This window comes from Mercenaria mercenaria, chromosome 14, assembly GCF_021730395.1.
Source record: "Mercenaria mercenaria strain notata chromosome 14, MADL_Memer_1, whole genome shotgun sequence".
In the NCBI taxonomy this organism is placed as follows: Eukaryota; Metazoa; Mollusca; class Bivalvia; order Venerida; family Veneridae; genus Mercenaria; species Mercenaria mercenaria.
Genome location: NC_069374.1, coordinates 30913718 through 30939131, shown reverse-complemented (window position 1 = coordinate 30939131; position 25414 = coordinate 30913718). Strand labels below are relative to the sequence as shown.

The 25414-nt window shown below is 33.9% G+C and overlaps 1 long non-coding RNA gene across 1 annotated transcript; it reads right to left on the bottom strand.

The window, feature by feature from the left end:
* Positions 1-16670: 16670 nt before the first annotated feature.
* LOC123528133 (uncharacterized) lies at positions 16671-18666 on the bottom strand. The gene is made up of 3 exons (XR_006681897.2): positions 18509-18666; positions 17675-17805; positions 16671-16749 (listed from the first exon to the last, which is right to left on the bottom strand). It is a non-coding gene; the product is annotated as an uncharacterized LOC123528133 (long non-coding RNA).
* Positions 18667-25414: the final 6748 nt, after the last annotated feature.

Genomic DNA, 25414 nt, shown 5'->3' with positions numbered 1-25414 from the left:
ATATCATATTACCCTTGCTTTGTTTGCTTTATGGCAGACGACACTTAATAACCAACAAAGTCGCAAACAGCAATGATATATGACGAAGGGCTTTCCTTGTCGTGCCCGGAGGCTAGTTCAACCCTTCTGCCAAATATTTATAGTTTACTGGTAGATGTGGGTTCGTCTTGGGATGCTACACACCTGGGATCACTATTATTAAACAAAGGAGGTAATTTTCGTATTAGGTTATGTTGGTAACGTAACATCTCTGTTTCCGTGTTATAAATTTACTGTTCCATGCAATGTGTAGCGTTTTAAATGTATTCACTTGTCATGGGGAATTATCAACTAAACCCAGTGTGGAAGGTTTCAAAAATTAATGTCCACAGTACAGTACTTGAAAAATTCGGCAAATAATAATAAACGTAAGGTTGTGTCCTCGATTTTTGCTTGTTTGCTTGACTGATTTGAAATAAAAAAATAAATGACCCGAAACAATTTGTCATAATGGGAGTGTATGAGCAAAGTACAATCACGGCTGGAAACTTTTTCTACAAAGTAGACTTTATTGAAATTTCTCACAGTGGTAAATAAACATGTGACCTATGATAGGGTGAAATAAAATGTATAGGTATGTGTGCGTGTGTTAGTGATATTTTCTCATGGCTTAAGACATCCGAGCATTTCGAGCTGATTTTCAGACATTTTTGAAATTATTTTACGTGTCAGATGTTGTTGTATCATATTTTAACTGTAGAAAGATAATAATGTTGCTATAAATTCATAAAATGAGTTTCATTTCCGTACGCCGAATCCAGTCTTTATTCTACGTTTTCCGGATACATGACGTTATCATATTACTTCCAGTTTATCAAATGTGCAGAACTACCTTAAAGAGTAGTATTATATTTTAAATTGTTTATACATCAGACCATCAGACAAAAATAAAAGAACAGTAAATACAAGCGGAGCACATGGTGTCTTCGTCCACCACCAGAAGCTGAAGAATGCGCCACATTACCTCAGATTGTGTCGGTTTAGATCTGTCTCAGAGAAACGTATTGTATTGTACAATCAAGTGGAGGGTAGCTAGAAGCTAAATAATATTGAATATTACTGCTAATGGAATAGGTATCTGTGCATAGTGTTACATGTAATATTATTACGTTACCGACTAGATGTATTTTCTTCTATTAATTTCACTTTATTATTATACTCCAAAACAAATTGCCTGGATTCAGACTACAAAAATGTACAAGTGTAAACAAGCCAGCTACTTATGTTATTTAGTACACTGCTTGAAGGCATCGTCACGTTCGTGTTGTTACTAAGTAATTTGAATTTATGAGACATATTTGAGGCTTTTTAATATATCATTTTAAAAGAAGTGCATGATTAACAACAGACAAAAAACCCCGAAGAAAACAAAACGTGTGCAAACAGGGAAATCGGTCCATTATCGAGACAAAACAAAATATTTTGAAATCATGCAACATGTCACGACATCAAAATAAAGTTGTCAATATTATTAAGTAGTATCATAATCCTTACTTAATATACCATGTGCGGTTTTGTGAACTTCAATACAGATGCATCACGTGACATTCTGATTTTCATTTTATTAGAAATGCATGATTGTTAAAAGTTTTTTTTCTATAGTAAATGTTTAAATTTATTTAAACAATATTTGATGATTGTAGCGATAGGCTATATAGTTTTGTTAACTTATAACGTCGTCAAAATTTTCGCAAAATGTGTTCCGCACAGCTCATTATGACTAAGTGTGTTTTATTTGCTAGTATTTTGGTCTACCAAAATGGCACAGCATATTTTATTTAGACAGGAAAATCATAATAATTTTGTAAACTTACTTTCATTAATGTAGCCAAAATAATCACACATTTTGATTTGTTTCATCTGAATGAAACACTTCGGAAATGTCTGCTACGTTAAAAGTTATTACGTCAAAAGGACGTGTACATTTACATACAATTTTCAGTTTATGCCCGTCATTTTTTCTGACGTTTATTTTACGTGTATTATAGACAGTTTAAAGATAACATTTTTATCATACATGGTATTTCATTTACTAATATAACAAAACAACTCTTTAACTGCGTTGAGTCTATATTGAAGAACAGTCACGGCCGAAATATACAAAGACGACAGCTTTTACAAAATTGATTGTAATTTATATGAGGGTCCTGCAAAAGTTCTGTCACTAATGGGCGTCCGTAGTTTTATCCCAGGTATTTTTTAAAACGCTTCATTGTACTTGAATGATGTGTCCAATAGCTAACGATATCCGTTTATTTCGTACAAATTACTTTTCAAATGACCGAGGTATTTCAAATTGAAATACATGCAGCCATATACACTTACAAATTTACTTGTCACATCGCAATCTGACTAAAGTTCTCGATTTTCCGAAGACAGCCTAATAGATTCAAATTCATCTTCAGTATAATCGGATTTCCAATATCGCTTTTTTTTTTATCTCAGTCAATCTATTTTTATTTGAATAATCAGACGACTCGTTTCAACTAGCGTTTGGCTAAAAGGGACTGGACTCAGATTTTGGCTGAAATATATTTTCTTTAGAATTAAAGTTTCATCATATTATGAACATAAGAACATGAGATTTTGTTTCTAAACTATCTTTAAAAACGTGAAATCAAGAAAAAATCACGTCCGAGTCGGGAATCGAACCCGGACCGCTGCGGCAATAAATATTTTCCTGCGTACTTGGCCAAACCACCACAGAAGAATACGTCGCATCGATGGTTGAATATAAAGCTTTCTAATTAAGGGAGTATAACTCCGGTATCCCTTACAAACGCTTTTAAATCTTGAATGAAAAAAGGAAAAACAGCTAATTCTCGGTAGCCTAGTGGTAGAGCGTCCGCTTCGAGTGCGGGAGGTCGTGGGTTCGATCCCTGGCCGCGTCATACCAAAGACGTAAAAAATGGTACTAGTAGTTTCCTCGCTTGCCGCTCAGCATTTAGAGGATAGTACTAGGGCTGGTTAGCCCGGTGTCAGTATAATGTGACTGGGTGGGGTGTCATGTCATGTGTCTACGACGTGATATTCCAGTGAGGCAGCACTATAAAGTTGGGAATTGTGCTCATTGCTACAAGCAGACACCGTCGTTTATATGACTGAGAAATTGTTGAGAAAGACGTTAAACCCGAACACACACACACACACACACATTCTCGTGCGTTTATATAAGCTGACTTATTAGAATTATAAACCCGTACGTGATAATCACATATCGAAAACTGGAATCCCGAGTTAAAGATAGAATTTTTTAAAATACTTATACTTTCACTTTCAAAATGATGATTGGTGAACGAGTGTCTCAGATCCAGTGTGCGTAGCATTAATTGGAGATGATTTTAATCAGTAGCATTGTAAAATGGACGAAAATACTGCATTAGGCTTGATATATATTCAAAGCAGGTATTTGATGAAATGTATGGTATAAATGGACCTTAGGCCATTTCAATGCGCACAGTTTTTAGATGGGTTAAAGCTTTTAAAGCTGGGAAATTATCTGTCGAAGATGATATCCGTTCTGGTAGGATTAAAACCTCTGTTACCAAGGCAAACACCGCTGCTGTAAAAGCTGTGGTCGAACAGGATGTGAGGTTGTCGGTGAAAAATATAGTCAGTTGTACTGGCATATCGGAAGGCAGTGTGCAAACAATTCTGAAAAAAGCGTTTGGACCCGAGAAAGGTTTGCGCTAGGAGGGTACATCATTTGCTCACTGAGGAGCAAAAGAAACAACGCTTTAAACGTGCCGAGGAACTTTTGAAAACATACAAAGGCTGTGATCGTCGGGTTATTTCTAACTTGCTAACAGGTGACGAAACCTGATTGCACATGTTTGAGCCACAGAGAAGGGCTGATAATAAGCAATTGAAGAGAAAAGATCAAAAACGCCCCCTACATAACCAAGAGAACCGTAAGTTCGGAAAAGATGTTGTACGCAGTATTCTTCAAATAAAGTGGGCCAGTCGTTCAATTGCCTTGTCCATCTGGTCATACAATCACTGGGCGATTCTGCAAGAACTTTGTATCGAAGAAAGTGAAATAGTTTTACAGTAAGAAACGTCCAAGCAAAGGATAGCCAGGAGAACATCTTATATACGATCTTTTAGCTCTGAAAAGGTGGAAGTAAACCATCCGTCTTATTCATCTGACCTGTGTCCCTGTGCCTTTTTTATTACCAAGGCTTAAGAAAATGCTTCCTGGAAAGAAATATAAGTCCAGAAGTTCTCTTGGCAGCGCCATTTATCAGTGTCTCCAACAAATACCAAAATAAGACTATTTGAAAATAATTTTAATAAAACCCAGTGACAGAAGTTCTTGCAGGACTCTTGTATCTAAAGAAGCTGTACATATAATTCATGGACCACATAAATATTCATATAATTAACCAATATCTTTTCTGACGTTCACCTAGTGACAGAACATGTCATCATGAAAATCGGCTTGATTGACCAAACGATACACCTTCAACGCACAGTCATAATTGTATGGCTTCCACTCATTATTCGCATTTCTATATCATGTTATTTTTGCTTTGATTGCCTTACGACAGACACTTAATCATTACAATAACATGCCGTATTGTTTTAGTATTTTAGAAGGCTGAAATAGACTGGATACAATTTGGTGTGCCATCTCTGTTATTAAATTGCTTTGTACTTTAATTTTGTTGGCAACTCCAGGGAATTATATCCAATAACTTCGACAGGAATTTTAACAATATTAAGCAATTTTACTTTGGAGTTCTCAGAAATATATATGATAATGTAATAAATCATTGCTGTCTGCGACTTTGTTAATGATTAAGTGTCTGCCGTAATGCAATCAAAGCAAAAGTAACATGATATAGAAATACGTATAATGAATGGAAGCCATATATCGAAAGATGTGTCAGTTTTCTTAGAAAATAAAGCAGACTGGAATTATATCGTTCATCATGTGCTGCACCAGTTATGACATTTCTACAAAAGCCTTACGCGGAAAATAAAATATTTCTGATGCAAATGGCATTAAACCAAAAAAAGCTCGCCTATTAATTTTCACAATTGGAAAACCGCCGTTTTTAATGTTTTGGTATAAGTTTGAAGGTGGCTTTTGTTGTTTGGCTAGAAATACTGCATTAAGACACAAGCCGTATTGTTTTAGTGTTTTAGAAGGCTAAAATAGACTGGATACAATTTGTGTGCCATCTCTTTTAAAAAATATCTTTATACTTTAATTTTGTTGGAATCTCCAGGGAGTTATATCCAATAACTTCGACAGGAATTTTAACAATATTAAGCAATTTTACCTTGAATCTTTCGTTTACTTTTTGTTGGGGTAATAGTCACAAAGAAACAATTAAGGTTGAATGGCGTCTTGAACCTCGGACACTGTTTTGTGAGCTGAGCCGCCGCTAAACGTGAAACTTCTTACATTATTTAAGGAAGTGTTCAAGTTCCTAAGTCAGTCTTTTATAAAGTTATTTCAATCATCATTCCTGGTGTTTTGACCTATTTATTTTACTCTAGATATCCAGTTTTAAATTTGGTCGAGATTTAGAAAGAATAACAGTTTAACCATTTTCATACAGATCTGTCAAAAATGATTAAAAAATTAAAAAGTGTTCTTTTTTCTATTATTTGGACTCATAATCTTATAAGCAAAGCCGACTCAGTTTCAAAGTATACAGAGAAGTCGAACAAACATTTTATGTTTCATTACGATTGGGCTAGTCTGCCTACCGCCTAGATAATCTTTTTAATAATCATTTTTGTTAATGACGCACGACAAAATAACTGTATTCTTTTGTAATTCCATGATGGTAATTATACATGCTTTGCATGAAGAAAATAAGAAATAACAAGTATCTATTTACAAATTGACAGTGACATATATAAGGCCAAGACAATGTGTTTAATGTCTTAATATATTATTAAATTAATATAGTAGTATGGTGAATTGTGGTTAGTTTAGATCACACTTTGTTTCTACAGTGTAAGGTAGTTATTATATGTTTATAGAGCTATATTGAGAAGAGAAATGACTGAATAGGTTTGCAGATGAAGTTGTGAAAACACATTAATTCAAGGAGGGCCTAAATTGTCCACCTGTAATCTTGTAGAATAACTCTATTATTATACCAGTATCATCAGAATGACTTGCAGCAAATTCAGTAGGTCACTAGGTCGTGGTGGGTCTTTAATAGATTCTATATATTCTGACCGATCTTTCTTGGCTCTGATTATCCAGTGTTTTGAGAAGAGAAGGGACAAAATTATGTAAAATTTGAATAGCCTCAGGAGTGAAACTACTATCTAATATTGTGCTAAGTTCTACGATAATACATAAGCATCACTGTCTTTCTTTACAATTCTCAAATAACTTAGACTCACTTGTTATGTGAACACCGCCTTGCTACTTCTTTTTTCATCTTGAGCGAGAAAAGATACAAGGTCGGTTTCAAGAACGATCAATAATTTTTTCAAAAATATTTCAAACAACTTTATATCATCGCTCTTAACTTCTGAATATTCGGAGCAACACTACAAAAATTGTGCAGTTGTTACGAAATGGCCTCAGATTGTCTATTACTATCGTAATTGTGCCCCCATGAGTGGTGGGGGCATATAGATTTGCTCTTGTCCGTCCATCCGTCCGTGCGTCCGTCCGAAGTTCGTGACGCGCCTAGCTCAAAAAGAATTTGATATAAATTGATGAAACCTTGCAAGAGTCTTTATAATGATATGAACTTGCGCACCTTCTATTTTTCGTCTGGCTCCGCCCCCTAATTTTAGAGTTACTGCCCCTGAAATAGTAAGAAATGCACATTTTCACCTTGTGACACGCCTAGCTCAAAAGTATTCGATATAAATTGATGAAATCTTGCATGAGTCTTTATAATGATATAAACTTGCAAACCTCCTATTTTTCGTCTGGCTCCGCCCCCTATTTCTAGAGTTATGGCCCCTGAAATAGTAAAAAATGCACATTTTCACCTTGTGACACGCCTAGCTCAAAAAGTACTTGATATAGATTCATGAAACCTTGCCTTAGTCTTAATCATGATATGAATTTGCGCATCTCCTATTTTTAATCTGGGTCCGCGTCCTATTTCTTGAGTTATGGCCCCTGAAATAGTCAAAAATGCACATTTTCACCTCGTGACACGCCTAGCTCAAAAAGTATTTGATATAAATTGATGAGTGTTTATCATGATATGAACTTGCGCACCTACTGTTTTTTATCTGGGTCTGCCCTCTATTTCCAGAGTTATGGCCCCTGAAATAGTAAAAAAATGCACACACTGTGTCCTACAGACACATTCTAGTTTTATTAAATACAGACATGGCTGATAAATTTTAACAAAAAAATTTTCTCTTTAATAAGACTTTATACATGTGTGCCATGGAAAATCAATGCAGAAAATTTAATGTTAATTTGAACAATGCTTTCCTCAAAATATACTGCCTCAGGCAAAACTTTTGTTAAATACTTTGAGCTTTCAGGGTTAATTTGGTTTGTCTACATGTCATGTTCAATGTCATGCTTTTTCCATGAAACATGTATAAAGTGGGACATTTTTTGTTAAAATTTATCAATCAATGTGGTATTTAATAAAATTAGGATAGTAATAGACAATCTGAGGCCATTGCTTAACAACTGCACAATTTTTGTAGTGTTGCTTCGAATATTTATTTACCCCACCCACTTTTTCCCAGTTTCAGAGTGTACCACTCTTCCAATATTAATCAGAGTGTACTGATATACTGTCATTTTTATGTTTATTTAGTTTACAATATCTTCTGAAAATAACACCTTAATATCTGAACTAATGAAAAATGTTTTAGCTTTTTGGTAAAGTTCGTCCATTGAAAATCAGTAAATTTGATTAAACCACTTTGTGGCTCTGTGATGAAAAAAGTATTCAGTACAATTTAAAATGCAACATGTTGTGTGAATGTCCATTGCTTAGTTATTTTATCATGAAAGTTTCAGGTAAAAAGTTTGAACCATTTTTTAAAAAATAACAGAAATTGTGTTCCTGGCTGGTCACTGTCCCAGTTAGGTGTCTCCGCAAAATGTTTTTTGATTTTATTTATATTTTGTGGAAATATACCTACAGGTATTAAGTTTCATTAACAAGTGTTACTGTTACCAGTTTTGACTCACTTTTATAGATATTCACATTTAAAGTGGGTGGGGTAATCTGACATGTTACCAGTTTTGAAACTTAGAAGGGCTGACTCTAAGATTAACATAATCATGTTGGGCAGTGTATATATTTAAAAGAAGACAGTGCGTTAAATTCTAAAAGATGTCACATGGTTATGGATTTCCGTAGTGGTATTTGAACAATTTTGCTCTAGATACAATAAATTGGTGCGTTGGATCATCAAGAATCAAGCAGGCCTTTGTGGTTGCAAGACGCCGACCTGGTGGACTGAATCTTGACCTGAAGTCTGCTGAGTTGCGGTAGTTTATCATTATAAGATGTAGTTAGAAAACAAGTAAATTAAAAAAGTGCCAGATATCATTTTGTTGCATTATGACCTTAGTCGTATTCCACTTAAAAACATTCGCAATCAAATAGACGTGATAATTCGATTTATTGATGACAATGTCCAATCTAAAATTGTTTGGTCACAGATACTTTCTCGCACCTCATGGCGCTATTCTGACAATCATTATGCAATGGAGCTAGCTAGGAAACGAATTAATAGCTATGCTGCTAAAATGTAATAAAAAAAGGTTGCTATATTTTTTTCTTTTGAGGCCCCCATTAAGGGGTGACCCCGTTTATTGCCCCGTCATAGGCAATATAGGGGTCGAGGCGCACCCACTACCTGCCTTACAATGACAATGTTCAAACACACATATATAATTTTATAAACACAATAATCAATATGAAACTTTTTTTAATGAAACTTCTATTATCTATCTTCTGCAATCTACGTAAAATTAGCTATATATACTTAAGCAAAAATAGTATCTTATTAAAGAATGATTATGAATTTGGTGATTACAAGCGTCCTATATGCCTTTATCGAAACGAAATGTTAAGGCGCTTGAACAAGGGAAGAGAGACATGTTCGCGTTATCATTAAGTACGTCTGCTGTTATCTCCCTTACAATAGACAACGTCAAGAATACTTCTGTCTGTGTACTTATTTTTACCGTATTTAATGTTTTCGCATACATTATAGCTTGTTTTGGAGACATATGTTTGCGTTGTATAATTTTGATCCGGATTTCTAAATTTCCATATCGAAGATTAGTGCATTAATTATAGGCGATTTTGTACCCGTTATAATATCGGTATGGGTAACAGTGTATGCAATTCCCATGTCCATTTTTGATACTTTTTCAATTGTCTTTTGAATTTCTTTCCACATTATTTTGACTTTATCGCAATCCCAGAATAGATGGGCAAGAGTTTCTCTTTTATTTCTGCATATTCTACATAAACCGTTAGAAACTTTCATGATAGCTAATCGGTGTTCTGTGAAAATAACATTGTGTAAAAAATTGAACTGGGGTTGATTGCTTTTGAATGACGATACGGAAGATTATATTTTCCCCATACTTTATTCCAATTTATTTGAACTGCAAGAGTTTTTTTTTACTTTCCCTTTGTGATTCGCAGGGCAGATTTTGTCTTGTTACAGTAATAATTAGCTGTTTAATGACATCTTTAAGTTTTAAATTCTTTGGACAAATTGATTCTCCGCATTTATTAAAAACTTTCTATTCGAAATTGAATTCCGAGATTTCAAAATATCTACTAACTCCTGTGGTATGGCTTTTTTGTTTCTGTACCACTCTGAAATCCAGTTGTTCATTTTCGCTTATGAAGTTTTGTGTTTTGGTATTCCACATATCGTTTACGGTGGGAATATTACTATCAAGAAAACTTTTGAAAAACAGCGAATTGTTTCGGAACTTTATGTTATTATTCCCGAAGAGGGGCATATTGAGTACATCTTTTATAGAATAAGGAGAGAAACTTTGCATGAATCTACACCACGACTTGATGGCACAAGAGTAATAGGTAGGTAAACGCAACTGCTTTTCGAGCGGTTTTATATTAGAGCATGTGCATATAAAGAAATCTCAGTAATATTTCTTGTCTAAAGCTTTCAAATAATGTTTCGATATTGCGTTCAATTTTGATTTCTCGGAATGTATAATTTTATACACCGTTTTTATTTGTAGCGCATTTAAGAAATATTTTATTGAATAAAGATTTAAACCACCGCTACATCTTTCTCATTTTAGGGTTTCTCTTGCAATAAGGGGTAGCTTCCCATCACATACAAATTCCGAAAAGATTTTTTCTAGCTGGGAAATATATTTATCTGGTATTTCTCAGGTTTCGGCTTCAAATGTAATCACTGAAAATACATATGTTTTAATAAACAATATCTTTCCCTGTAAAGTTAGATATCTAGCTTTCCATACATGCAAACATGAATTAATCTTATTTATTTTAGATCGCCATGTTTCATTACCGTTTACAAAATATCCGTGAGTAACGCCAAATGTTTTTACGTTAGTTTTTGTCCCAATTATTTCTTTGTGTTTTGACTTTTTGTTTTTTAACTTTTCTATAAAAGGCCCTTAGTATTTTTGTTTATTTCACTTTTTGCACAAGATGATTTTTCATATAATTCTAGAATATCAAATATTGCCGGCGGCAAGTCTTCTTCATTTTTTGCAAAACGTTGCTTGTCATCAACGTACTGATTGATTTTGACTGGTTCTCGGCAACCTCTGGTATCAGAAACTGGATGTGAAATACCTTTAGTATTGGTGTTGCTTTGAATTGTTCATGCCAACGGTTTCGCTCGGAGAATATAGAGCAAGGGAGCAACCGGGAAGCCTTGTTTTATAGACCTTGATATGGGGAAATAATCTGTCAAGAAACTGTTAGTTTGAATTGCTGTTTTAGAAAATCTAAGAAACATGTTTACCCGGCTGCACAATTTTGATCCTAATCCAAATTGTTTTAGACACATATTGATCCAGTCCCTTGTCTGATCCAAGAAAATGATAAGTCTTTCTGATTTTTTCTCATCCGTGTAATTAATCAAGAATTGGATATATCTGTTTGACTCGTTGATATTACGACCATCTATATACCCTAGGATGAATTAAATAGGTTAAGCATGGTTTGATTCTGTTTGATATTACTTTTGCGATTATCTTATAGTCAACATTTTAAAGTGTTAACGGTCTGAAGATTTTTAAATCTTCTCTTTCGCCTTTCTTGTAAATTAACGTTAAAACACCTTTATTCTGAGATTTGCTCAACTTGTTCGTATCTATTTATATAATTTACATAAATCTATTGATAACTGTAAAAATAATGTTTAATGAGGTACCGAAAAATCTAAAACATTTTTTATTAGTTGAGATATTTAGGTGTTATTTTCAGCAGACCTTTTATTTTTTGTCTGGCTTATCTATATCAAATACTTTCTGAGCTAGGCGTGTCACAAGGTGAAAATATGTGTTTTTGACTATGTCAGGGGCCATAATTCTGGAAAGAAGGGGCGGAGCCAGACAAAAAATAAAAGGTACGCAAGTACATATCACGATAAAAACTCATGCAATTTTTCATCAATTTATATCAAATACTTTTTGAGCTAGGTGCGTCAAGAACTTCGGGCGACGGACGGACGCTCAGACACACGGATGCACGGACAAGACCAAATCTATATGCCCCCACCACTCATACGGGCTATAATTAAGATAGAAGTAGATAATCTGAGGCCATTTCTTGAACTGCCAAAAATTATTATTCCTATGTTGTGTTGCTTCGAATGTTTAGCTTCGCATGTTTATTTACCCCCACTTTTCCCTAGTTAGAGAGTGTACCACTCTTCCAATATTAATCAGAGTGTCTGATATAAATTTTCATTTTAATGTTTATTTAGCTTACAATATCTGCTGAAAATAACACCTAAATATCTCAACTAATAAAAAATGTTTTAGATTTTTGGTGAAGTTCGTCCATGAAAATCAGTAAATTTGATTTTAAGCCACTTTGTGGCTCTGTGTTGACAAAAGTATTCAAGACAATTTAAAACGCAACATGTTGTGTAAACGTCCATTGCATACTTATTTTATCACGAAAGTTCCAGGTTAAAAGTTTGAACCATTTTTAAAAACGCGGCGGAGATTGTGTTCCTGGCTGGTTACATGTCAAATTACCCCACCCACTTTAAATGTGAATTTCTATAAAGGTAAGTCAAAACTGATAACAGTACACTTGTGAATGAAACTTAATACATGTAGGTATATTGTCATAAAATATAGAGAAAATCAAAAAACATTTTGCGCAGACACCTAACTGCGACCCCCCCCCCCCCCCCCCTTTAGCCTTTGAACGGATTTTCGCTGCCGTAGCTTTTTCTTCATATATTGTGTTGACCTGAATGTTTAAGCTATTAATTTCTTTGATGTCGCCATCGCTTGTGGTTTGTTGTTTAAGTTTTAAGAGGTCTATGAACGCCAATACACTCAAAATTGTTCTATGAGATTAATATAATGGACATCAGTCAAAATACTTGTATTCAATTTCCATAAAACCGGGTCCTCTTGGAACATTTTCTGTATTTAAATTTATACCAATTATAATAAAGTTCGTGATACTTGTAGAATCCATCACACTGTCGAGCGATTTAGATACAAGAGAATAGTCAGTATTTTCTTTTGAACGTAAACAAAGTTTTCGAAGGGAATCGTCTACGCCAGATATCTTCTAGGTCAAGCCTAGATATAAATTTCATTCAATTCAACCTGACCTGCATCTTCTTTCAATGCGTTTTTTTTAAGTTGAGTTTCTGTCAAGAGATATATTCTGTACACAGTGTTAATCACCTGCTATTATGTAGTGAAATGTATTATCATTGAAACTACTATCAAAATCTTCGAAAAAGCGTGATCGCTCACTAGCATTATTTGGTGCATAGAAATAGCAAATAACATATTTTCCCCATCACCAGCATTTAGTTCATAACCGCTGCTGCTGTTCCTTCCTCTTTTTCTAGCTGCGGACGGAGTCTACGATACTAACTCGTCAGACTCTCCTCCTTACATGAAATCGAGGACATTTTCATACAGAGCATCGGCTAATCATTGTCTAATAATGTTTCAAGTTTTTGTACTCTTTCACCAGAGACACGTTCCTAATTGACTTGTCTCTGACTCTTAACATGTTTGAATCCCCAAGAACCACTCCGATTTGGCGGGGTTATAGTCACTGATTTCCGTAGAACCTGGCTTACCATTTCCTGATGATTCTGCTTTCATACACTTTTCATTATTATTGTTTGCATCTGGAAATAATTTGTAAATTTCAATGTCATCTTTCCCGAGTTCCGCGTCATCGTAAACTGAACCCTCGCTTACGGTGTCCTCTTCCGCGTTTTTACCTTCCATAATCTCCGAGGCGTAACTGCCATATAATCTTTAGGACAATGACCCTAAAATTGGCCTTCCTCGAAACAAGGGTGACATACGTTGCCTCTAGGACAGTTCTGCTTTACGTGAACAGTAGCTTTACAGTTAAAGCATGATTTTAATCCATTCCCACTCATGCGTGCTCGTGAGTTCATGTCAAGTTTTTTGTCGGACATTTAAAATATGGGTGATCTGTCTTTCCACATATTTTGTATTCTGTGCTATTGTTGTCAACAAAAATTCTAACGGTAAACTTCCCGATAGCTATGCTGTGTGGTAAAACTATAACACAGTTTAAGATTTTGATGTAGCGCGTTCCTGTTTCAATATTGGTGTTTTTTAATTTTCCCTCTAAACAGACTATTCGCTATGACTTCGCTAAAACTGTACATTTGATTTAAAATAGTCTCATCCGAAATTTCAGAGGGAGCATCTTTTATCACAACATTTGTAATGACACTATCACTGTCTCTAAGCCATACAATGTTTTTTCGAATTCTCAAATCTGCCAATATAACACCGTTTTTTAGCTCGTGTCGGTCATTGTAATGACGCATTTTTTTCACCAAATTCTAAATGGCCCTAATTTTAGATTGATCTTCAGTGTTTTTCAATGCTTCAATAACGTCTTCATGGGTAAATCGATTCGTGTGGTTCGTTGTGAACTCCATCGACAGTGGCCTTGATATCAAATCCGCCATATTGGAAGACCTAGTGACCCCTCAAACAAAGGGAACACAATGCAGCTTACTCGTTTTTCCTGCAATTAGTGACCAGCTAATCTAATTGTATCGAATCGAATAAGAATGACACGAAGTTTCTCTTTACATAAAAGTCCGTGGTAACTCAAAGTAATGAACATTATAAGATCCACTGACTAGACTAGACTAGAAAAACCACGTCCGCCATTTTCCAAGGGCCACAACCAATAAAAATCGAGGGTTGCTGTATTAAATATCCTGATCTGAGGGAGGTAACTCCAGCTTTATATGCAGAAGACGGCATACATTTATCTTTTCGTGGCAACTGTTTATTTTTTGCACAACTATCTTCGGCATTACATGCATTCATGTCTGGTTATACTTTTTGTTTTGAATAGACAGTCGTGCGAGCTTATGCTGGTTCTCGTACTCGTCCAGCAATCTGTTGGTGGCTATTCCTGTGTGTTTGTTTATCTCTTTTGGCAGTGGCTAACATAGTGTTCCCAGATAAATCTGTGATCATCGTTGTTGCCATTTGGCAGACAGCGAAATCCGAACAGAAGTTAATATACTTAGGTGTTTTATTCTTTTTATTTAAATCGCTTTGACTGCAAAAGTGAAATAGTATTTTATCGGAAATTCATGTTTGGCCATGGACATTTGTATGCTTTGGTCACTGATTCCCAGGATTAGTCATCAATGTTCATGGCGGAATGGGAAGTTCAACAGATTTATTAAAAAGATTAGCTGTTTGGGGGCAATTTATTGAACGTAGCCTTTTTGGACAAAAGTTTTGTATTTAGCAATTTGAGCAGTTTTTGAATTTAGCCTTTTAAGGCATGTATTGAAATTAGTTTTTTGGGGCAATTTAGAATTTCGCCTTTTGGGGCATTTACGGATTGCTGTAAGGTCGCCCTAATCGACAATTTGTTCGGTGACTGGTTGACCTAGTTAGGTCAAGATATCCAAACCATAAAAATAGGCAAATACAATCGTGACATTTTTGTGTGTAATTTTATAAGAATAAAATATAATAAAACTTACAACCGACCTCCTTTAATTATAGGTCGGCTGGATGTTAAACAACGAAATATTTCGAGTGAAAGCATACTGTATAAAATGACACATGTCACATGTCAATTTTAATTTAACTGCTCAATTGAAACACATATGCCGGTATAGGCTTACTTTCAGCCGGGTGTTGCTGTCCTCGAATCTCCCACTAACATTTCTTTACCGTTTTACGTAAAAACAAATTATATAGACAGTGTATTTAAAAAGAGGGTCACAAACTGTTCAAATTACACAGGATAGGATGTGTTATGAAAATGTGTTCGAAATACATTTTAATAATGTTATTATATATGAACATTTTTAAACTGTCAGAACAATATACTTAATCTTTTTAGCGTCTTCGGGGCACATTAAATACAGCTTTAGGATCGTCTACAAGGTAATGAAAATACCAATGACCTTTTGTGATTTGGAAAAAAATATATTGCAATCACCGTTATAATAATTGCACTGTCATTACTTTGGTGTTTTATTACATAATTACTTGCCCGTTATTCTAAAAAAGAAAACATTGTGTCTATCTATTATAACTATTCTTAACAATTACTTACCTGAAAAGTAGAGCAAAATGAAATTAAACGCGAAGAAACATAAACACTCGGTGAAATATATTTTGATCTTACACTGAAACAAACAAATATCCTCTGTGTGATAATACGAATAGATTTGTTTATTTCACGACACAAGTCAAAAACTACATATAAGTTAAAGGGAACAAAACGTCACTGAGTATGTTAAACATATTCTTGACATGCTTATCTCTCTTAATGACTTAAGTTTGGTTTCGGTGCAAATGGCCCGTCAGGAAAGTTATATAGTTAAAATTAAAACAAGCGTTTGATTTTAAAGTTTCTCACTTGTTTACCTACACCACCACTGCATAGGAGATTGCTTCACAGAAAGTCAGTTAGCAGGAAGTATAGTTAAAATAAGTGCAAATGGAAGTACGGCTACCCAACCTAATTAATTTTTATTCTGTAAATCTAATGTCTTAACTTTGCCACAGGCGAACGCTTGTAATGTTTTTCACTCAATAACTAGAGCAAAATAATCATATCATTTGGAAGCAAAATAATAGCGGACTCGGTGTAACTGAGTTCGTTATTGAGGTAATGGAAAATGCAACATCTTTAACGCCCTAGTAAGGCTAGTACCAGCTTAAGCAGATAACTATTACGTACATATTAAATGGACTGCATGATCACAAAGGACCAGACAATACAACAACACTAAATCCAAATACGGGGAGACTTTTTGCCGCCGCCACACGGCACTTTTCGCGATAGTTATTATAACAAAATCTATAAGAAGATCCTTTGGAAGACTTCAGGACCATTTTCTGGTGTAGTATTCAATGCGACTTCAAACTTGGGGCTCAAAATATCATTGTTGAAAGATAACAAACAAAGTCATTTCAACTCGAAATATTTTACTGTTGTTTGAGTTACAAAACTAGCAAAATATCACCAGCGTTTCCAGTCTGCTTGATTTCTGAAATGGAATATAAACATTCTTTACTTTAAGAATATGACTTTTAATGAAAATAAAACATCTAAATGAATATATTGAAACATGCATAGAACCTCCGTGGTCGAGTGGTTGATGTCTCTGACTTTGGAGCTAGTGCCTCTCACCGCTGTCCGGACGTAGAATTTATGTGAATAAGCAGGCTTTCGGAAGGTCGATGATTGTATCATGTTACCAGTCCGTGCTGAAATAGTGTCCAAGGGGAGGGGAATGGGTTCTAGAGGTTTTTTCAACTAGTCTCATGACAACCTAATTTTCCACAGAATGTTTTTTATGCTACAGTGATGATAATTAATAATATGCTAACCACAAGTTGACAGGGAGACAACTCTAAGACCTTACTTACTTACTTTGTATTTGATAACTTTATCAGCTATTACATGTTTTGTTTTTAGCTGCAATTTGCAATGCACTCTTAAAATCACGATTAAGCAAAACTATTGTAACGGCTGTTTAAATATCACGGAATAAGGTGCAGTAACCTCCGTTGGTGACCGTTTTTACACGTATATTGAATCACTGTTGAAGCATCTTTGTGACCTGCCCCATGTGGTTCTAGGACAATTTGTTTATGAGAAGAATTTGGAACTACTTTTGTTACCATTTTTGCCTGATCATAAGAGACAACTAGAAGTGCCTGAACTATATACAAGTTTTTCTATAGTTTTAGGATTACAGCAGTCTTAAAAGTTTTGATTCCATACCTAATATTTTTATTATGGTGTAAATCCGATGTGAAAACAAAATGTTTAGTCCTATCTGGCGCCATATAACCTGTACTTTATACGGTGAACCGTAAAACCCGTATCAACAAATTACTTTTTTGTGACTACATCTACTTTTTAGTTTTATAATGTAACAGTAAATTAATTATGACATGCGCATGTACCTGTTATCTCCGGTCATAACATCGAGAATCCCTCCAATGACAGCACCATGTTCTCCAGCCCCACCGACCACAACGTCTATAAAGATTGCATTCGTTATCTCTGTGACATCTAAATCCACACCGACATTGTCCTGAAAATAAGTTTTTGATTACACCAAACTCGTTTTTTCTCAGAGAAAAGAAAACAAACTAGAATTCATAAACAATGTCTGCATTTGCCTTAACACATGTGTCATCAAAGCATGCGATATTCAAAGTAAAAAACGAGAAAGGGCCAAGTATTTTAAAGAATATTGCTTTTACACGAGTTATAAGACATTTACACACATGTTCAGAACATGTAAAGGACACAATTAAAAATGTTTAGTGCAGCATTGACATATTCATGACAAAAACCTTTTCCTCTCATATTCCGATCTAAAATATAAATTGACGTGTGCTTGATCTTTTTCATTTACCATAGAAAACGACATTTCACACGGATTTTATTACAATGAACTCACATTATTTTACATGCAAATGTGATTGTTTTACCCCAACGCTTTTTATGATTCCATAGTTCTAAATTTTCCGGATAAATGATATTTAGCCAATGCAATGTTTAAGAAAATTTTCACAGCTTATTTTTTTTATTCTCCATAACTGCTATCTAATACTTTTACCAATATTCATTTGTTTGCTACAATTTGTTATTATTACGAAGACCCACTGACAGTCCGCTTCAACATGGAACCAAACTTACGACTTACGAATTAAAAGTCCTGTAAGAATATAGATACTAAACCTTAATCTTAAACAATTTCTAATTAGGATTTATGCTATATAAGGACCTACCTTCAACATTTTCAATCAGAGTTCCTCCCATAAGGCAAAGAACTAAAAACACAAGTAGTAATTTTGAAGTCATTGTTACTATCATTTCCAACTTAACTAATATGAAGTCATAAGACGCGCTGGGGGACTTTTATATCATTCAAAAACAATAGCGACAAAAAAAAAACAATAATAAAACCGCTAAAAAACAAAACAAAAAAAATCAACCGGAAACAAAAACAAGTTCAAAAGCAATGTATGGAACATTTTTGCCGATGTTACCTTGAACTCGTTCAACATGGATGACGTTATTTTTGCGCCATGATTAATTAGTTCGTGTATAATAACTTTATTTCCTACTATTTATCTTTTTATAACAAATTAGATGTGGTAGTTCATTTAAGAAATATTTAGTAGCAGAACCATGTTTTAACATATCGAAACTGTACGATAAGGTTATACGCTTGCCGAATAATTTTCGCGAGGGCGTAACCCAAGTGAATTACATACGCGGCGTATAACCTCACTGTATTGTTTCGATATGTTACAATATAATTATTATTTAGATTCTAATATGTCTTTTGTGCACGCAAGTAGCTGAAATAGGGAAGTATTATTTCATGGCGCATGTATGGACCCAAATATAGTAGGACTGTGTTTCAACAGTGTTAAAATACGGGAAGGAACGCGTCCCGCGGAATAACTCAGGAGTGCGAAAATGTCCAAGAAGTTAGTTTTCGCGCCTAATAACCTATACAGTGTTTGTGACACCATTCCGTTATATCATTTCGATTCTGAAACGTTTTTTTTATATGAAATAGTAGATCAAATAAAGTAGCACTCTTTCTCGGCGTCTATATGGCGCTAAATAATACGTCGAAGTGACGTAAGATCTCTGTGTTTTAACGGAAATGTGTAATGAATTTTCATATTAGAATTTGTTATTATAATGTATATCAGTAACTCATTAGAATAAAAAGATGACGTTGTAAAGTATGAATTAGATATTCGGATACTATCTACTCATTTTGGTCACCACAATATCACATCAAAATCTGGCACTTCTGTTCATACACCTTCTCTCAGCATGTCTATTCAATTCCGCATCAAGGTTAGCTTTTTGTAAATAAAGGTAGTCAGCGGCAGCCCATTTGTTATCCTCAATATTACTGAGACATAAAGATCTGATCTGTGAAGTACATAATATTGGTATACCATCAAGCAGTTACACAAAATGGAAACAACTTCCATTTAGAAAAAGTCTCCTTGGGATTATCTATTACAATATCTGATTCTCATCGACATCTAGGCGATTAAATTTGGCTAATCATTTAGAAAAAAAAACTTTTACTGCCAAGATCTCGTTTTGTTTTGTTAACTTACAGTTCCAGTAATCTAGTTTTGATTCCTTGTGAAAAAAATCCGTATTATTTGATGACATGGAATTTATCTAAGGTTACCAATTATAATAGCATAATGAGCAGTATATCAATAACTATTTATACAAGGCCTTCTTGGCCGAGTGGTTAAGGTCACTGACTTCGATGCACTTGCCCCTCACCATTAAATGTGAATTCGAGCCTCGCTCGGGGCATTCAAGTTTCAAGTGAGGAAGTCATTCAGCAGGTTTAAGGAAGGTCGGTGGTACTACCCAGGTACCCATTTGTGGTGAATTAATACACGAATGCGGACCCTTGGAGTATTTTCTCCATCATAAAAAAGTGGAAAGTCGCCATGTGACCTATAATTGCGTGTGACGCTAAACCCAACAAAAACAAAACAAACCCCCTCCCTATTTATAACAGGATGTAACGATTAATTTGTACAATCACGTAACAAGTAATGCATGTTTTATTGTTAAGATGTTATTAGTCTATAGTTTGATTTTGACATTTGAGAATTCAATTTATAGACTCGTCTGCCAATTAGGGAAATCAGCATGATTTACTAAGCGTTATTTAGGTAAGAACTACTATCGTAACAAATAACTTAACCTAAATAACGGACCATTCCATTATTAAAAGTACAAAAACATCGCTGCCCTCAAAACCGAAATATACGCTTAATGTCAACATGTTTACACAAATATTAAACATTCTAGATATATTTAATTAAGGAAAATAACTATCTTTTTTTGGATAAAACGTGTAATGATAAGTAAATAAATCACAAACAAAACAATAAAAATACAATTAAAATTATTAAAGTTTGAAACCATCATATAACCTGGTGGTTTATGACAAAGATAATAAATTGCTGTATTAATTGTTATTTTAGGAATAGATATCACGACATGTATTGATAACCATTTTATATGATTTAATTTAAACGAAAACTGAAAGCTGATAAATAACAGTATAATAAAGTAAAATAATAACTTAAGGTAGATATAAATTAGCTGTCCGAGATATCTAGAATTACCTAAATTTCCAAATCGGTTAACAGCAGTCCTTTTATTTCGACAATGTAAATTTGTCATGAAATATGTTTGCCTTTTGTGAACATGACCAATGCTGTCTTACACATAAATGAAATATTGCAGTATATCATTGCTGTCTGCGACTTTGTCGATGATTAAGCGTCTGCCGTAAAGCAATCAAAGCAAAGGTAACATGATATAAACTGAAATCTGAATTATGAATGGAACACATATATCAAAAGATTTGCCAGTTATCTAGGAAAATAAAGCGATCTGGGGTTATATCGTTCACTTTTTGCTGCGCTAGTTATGACGTTTCTAAAAAGGGAAAACAATTGTGATGGAAATGGTATAAAAACAAGCTCGACCAGTCTTTTGCGAGTAGGAAGAGCCGTTATTACTTCATTTATACAGGTGTAGAACTTTTATATTATGTTGGTGAAGTGAGTTACGACCGACCACTATGTCGGCGGAAAGGTCCCTACCTTTTTGTAAAGTTAAAGACTCACGTTCTCTTCTAACAAAGGAGGCAATTTCGTGTTAGGTTATGTTGGTAACGTTACATCTGTCTTTCAGGTCTTTCAGTATCATAAATGAACTGTTTCATGCAATGCGCAGGGTTGTTTTAAATAGTTTCACTTGTCATTGAGAATTATCAGTTAAAACCATTTTGGACGGTTTCATAATTTAATGTCTACGGTACAACCTAATAAAAAAGCTATTCATATAATATGATAGTACTTAAGGCAGTTCTGCTCGTTCGGACCAGAGTTTGTTCTACAATGTAGAATTTGATTTCACCTATCTTTTTTCAAAACAGAATATAAAAACGCACTCAAATAACATAAGGTCTTGTGTTCGATTTTGTGCTAGACTGATTTGAAAAAGATGACTCTGCACAAGTTTTCTTAATAGGTGCATCCGAAAATCACATTAATTTTTTGATAATATTTTCGCGAACAGACTTTTTTCTACAAATGCATAGGTCCGTTTGCTTGTTTTGGGATATTTGCAAATGATTTAATAGATCGGAGCATTTCGAGCTGATTTTAAGACAATTTTGGAATTATGTATCGTGTCAGATGTTGTAATATTAAATTTCAACTTAAGAAAGGTAGTACCGTTGCCGTGGTGATAAACTTACACACATGCTGCAATAAGCTCATAATATGATTTTCATATCCGTACGCCAAATCCAGGCTTTATTTTACGTTTTCCAGATAATTGACGTTATGCCATTACTTCCTGATTATCAAACGTACAGAACTACCTAGAAGAGTAGTGTTTTTTTTTTTTTTTATTTTAAATCTTTTTTCATTGGACAATGAGATAAACAGTGTAAATACAAGCGGAGCATATGGTGTCTTCCTCCACCACCTGAAGCCATCGCCACATTCGTGTTTGATACTAATTAGTTTAAATTGAGGCTATTTATATCATTTAGAAACAATTACATAAACAACAACAGACAACCACAACAAAAATAATGAACGAGTGCAAAAAGGAAAACAATCAATTACCGGTACAAGGAAACATTTTAAAGTCATACAATATGTCACGACATCAAAATAAATTTGTTGATATTATTAATTAGTATCATAACCCTTATTTATATACTATTTGCGGTTTTGTGAAGATAGATGAATATCACGTGATATTATGATTTTAAAGTAAAATTGTTAAGTCTCTTTTAAGGACATTTACAAATTATTTAAACAATATTTGATGATTGGAACAATAGGCTACTAGTATATAGTTTTGTGAACTTTTGACATCGTCAAAAAATTGTTCTACATAGCTCATTTTGACTAAGTCTGTTTTATTTGCTAGTATTTGGGTCTGTCAAAATTGTATAGCATGTATATTTTTTACATGAAAACCGCAATAATTTTGTAAAATAACTTTCATTCATTAGCCAGCAAACTTATCACACATTTTTATTTGTTTCGTCTGAATGAAACCCTTTAGAGATGTATGTTACGATAAAAGTTATTACTTCAAAAAGGACGTGTTCATTTACATACAATTTTCAGTTAATGCCCGTCATATGTTTTCTGACATAACTGTGTATTTTACGTGTATTACAGGTAGTTTAAAAATAACATTTTTATCATACATATGTACAGCGTTTACTAACATAACAAAACAACCCTATAGCCAGGATGAGTCTATATTAAAAAACAGTAACGGATCAATGCACAGTGATGAAAGCTTCAAAGACGATTGATTGTCATTTATATATAGCATTAAAAACTATAAATAGATTATTTTTCTCCATCGATCTTACTTTTCGATTCGGTAAGATTGATGGCAATAGTCTAATTCATATCCATTTTGTTTTGAATGCAATAGAATCTTACAGCTGCTTTCTGCAGTATAGTATGAAAATAGAATAGCGATGAAATGCATGTATATGTCAAACTAACAACAATGATTGTGAATAACAACGTATTTGAAATTCATTATATTGTAGCTGAACAATTTAAGATTAACTTATATGTCAAATTAATATGCAATGATAAAGATATCTAACAGTGTTAAAGCATTTCCCAATATGATGTGGTAGTTTTTCACATTTGTCAGTATACTGTGTTTATTTTAAGCAAATTGGTTTGTTTTACTTTCCCCATATATCAAAACTGTTCGTTCATATTCTGTGTATGTGTGCCCATTTGAAATTATATGAATAAAATAAACTAAACAATATAATACATATACATTTATTGAATGCTTGTCGGCCAGTAGTCAAAACTATTGTCCGATGGACAGAGGGTCAATAGTTTTGACAATTGACCAGCAAGCCATTCACTAAGCATTTGATTACATTGTGAATGAATTCTAAGGTTTATTTTTGACTTACATGTATTAGCCCAGTATACATGAGTTGAATATAGACCAGCTATATAGCACAAATTATGCACCGGTTATTTATATAAGGCGTCGCATAAAAATTCATTCAATTTATATGAAGAAATCATTTTTTGCCCCGTATGTCTTGATGAATTAGTATAATAAATAAGTATAAATATAATTTAATAACACTAAATTACCATTTCACTTTGATTAATTTTACATAGAAAGTATAAACGGCACTATTCCAGTTAGTAATATTATAAGTGTGGATGATGGAATACTTTTTAAAGACAGATTCAGGTTAAACAGTGCATTTAAACAAAGAATACTTCTCATTAATATTACTGAACATATATTTTTCACACTGTATTGAATGGCTTAGTGAGAAGAAATAGAGTATGACGTACGTGCAAGAGGATTTGACCATTAATATAGTTTGTTTTTGTGTTAGAATGATATACGTTAGAATTACTAACTAGACACACATGGACATGCTTCCTTCTGTTTTATGCCAACATACATGAATAATCATAGAATTAACCAATATCGTTTCTGACGTTCATCTAGTGACAGAAGATGTATCAAGCTGACCAAAAGATACACTGTTAACGCATAGTCGTATAAAACTCGAATTCATCAGTTGAGCTCTCACAAATAAATAGTATAATGTAATATATCATTGCTGTCTGCGACTTTGTTAATGATTAAGTGTCTGCCGTAACACAATCAAAGCAAAAGTAACATGATATAGAAATGCGAATAATGAATGGACGCCATACATCAAAAGATGTGTCAGTTTTCTTAGAAAATAAAGCAGACTGGAATTATATCATTCATCATGTGCTGCACCAGTTATGACGTTTCTACAAAAGCCTTATGAGGGAAGCTAAATATTTCTGATGCAAATGGCATTAAACCAAATAAAGCTCGACTATTAATTTTCACAATTGGATAACCACCGTTTTCTTTATTTGTGTTTCTGTATAAGTTTTCAGACGGCATTGATTGTCTGGTTAGAAATACCGCATTAAGACACAAGCCGTATCATTTTTAGTTTGTTAGAAAGCTAGAAAAAGGTTGGATATCATTTGGTGTGCCATCTCTGCACTAGCATTTTAACAATATTAAGCTATTTTACCATGAATTTTTTCGTGTTTTTTTTTTTTGTTTGAGTAATAGTCACACCGACACAATTTATGTCAAATGGTGACTTGGGCCTCAGACACTGTCTTGTGAGCTGAACGACTGTTAAACATGAAAATTCGTAAAATAATTAAGGAAGTGTCCGAGTTCCTATATCAGTATTTTATAAAGTTTATTTCAATCATCATTCCTTGTGTTTTGACCTCAGTTTTGACCCCAGTTCATCCAGTTTCAAATCTGGTTCAGATTAAAAATATAACATTTTAACAATTTTCACATAGATGCGTCAAAAATGATTAAAATATTAATATGTGTTTTTTTATGGTGTGGCATCATAATCTAATAAGCAAAGACGACTCACTTTCAGAGTTTATAGAGAAGTCGATCAAACATTCTATTAGGTTAAAAGTGATTCCTCTAGACTGTGTACTGTAAAATTGTGAAAGACGAAGACAGATGACGGACACAATGTTATCACAATAGCTCATCTTGAGCACATTGTGGTCTTGTGA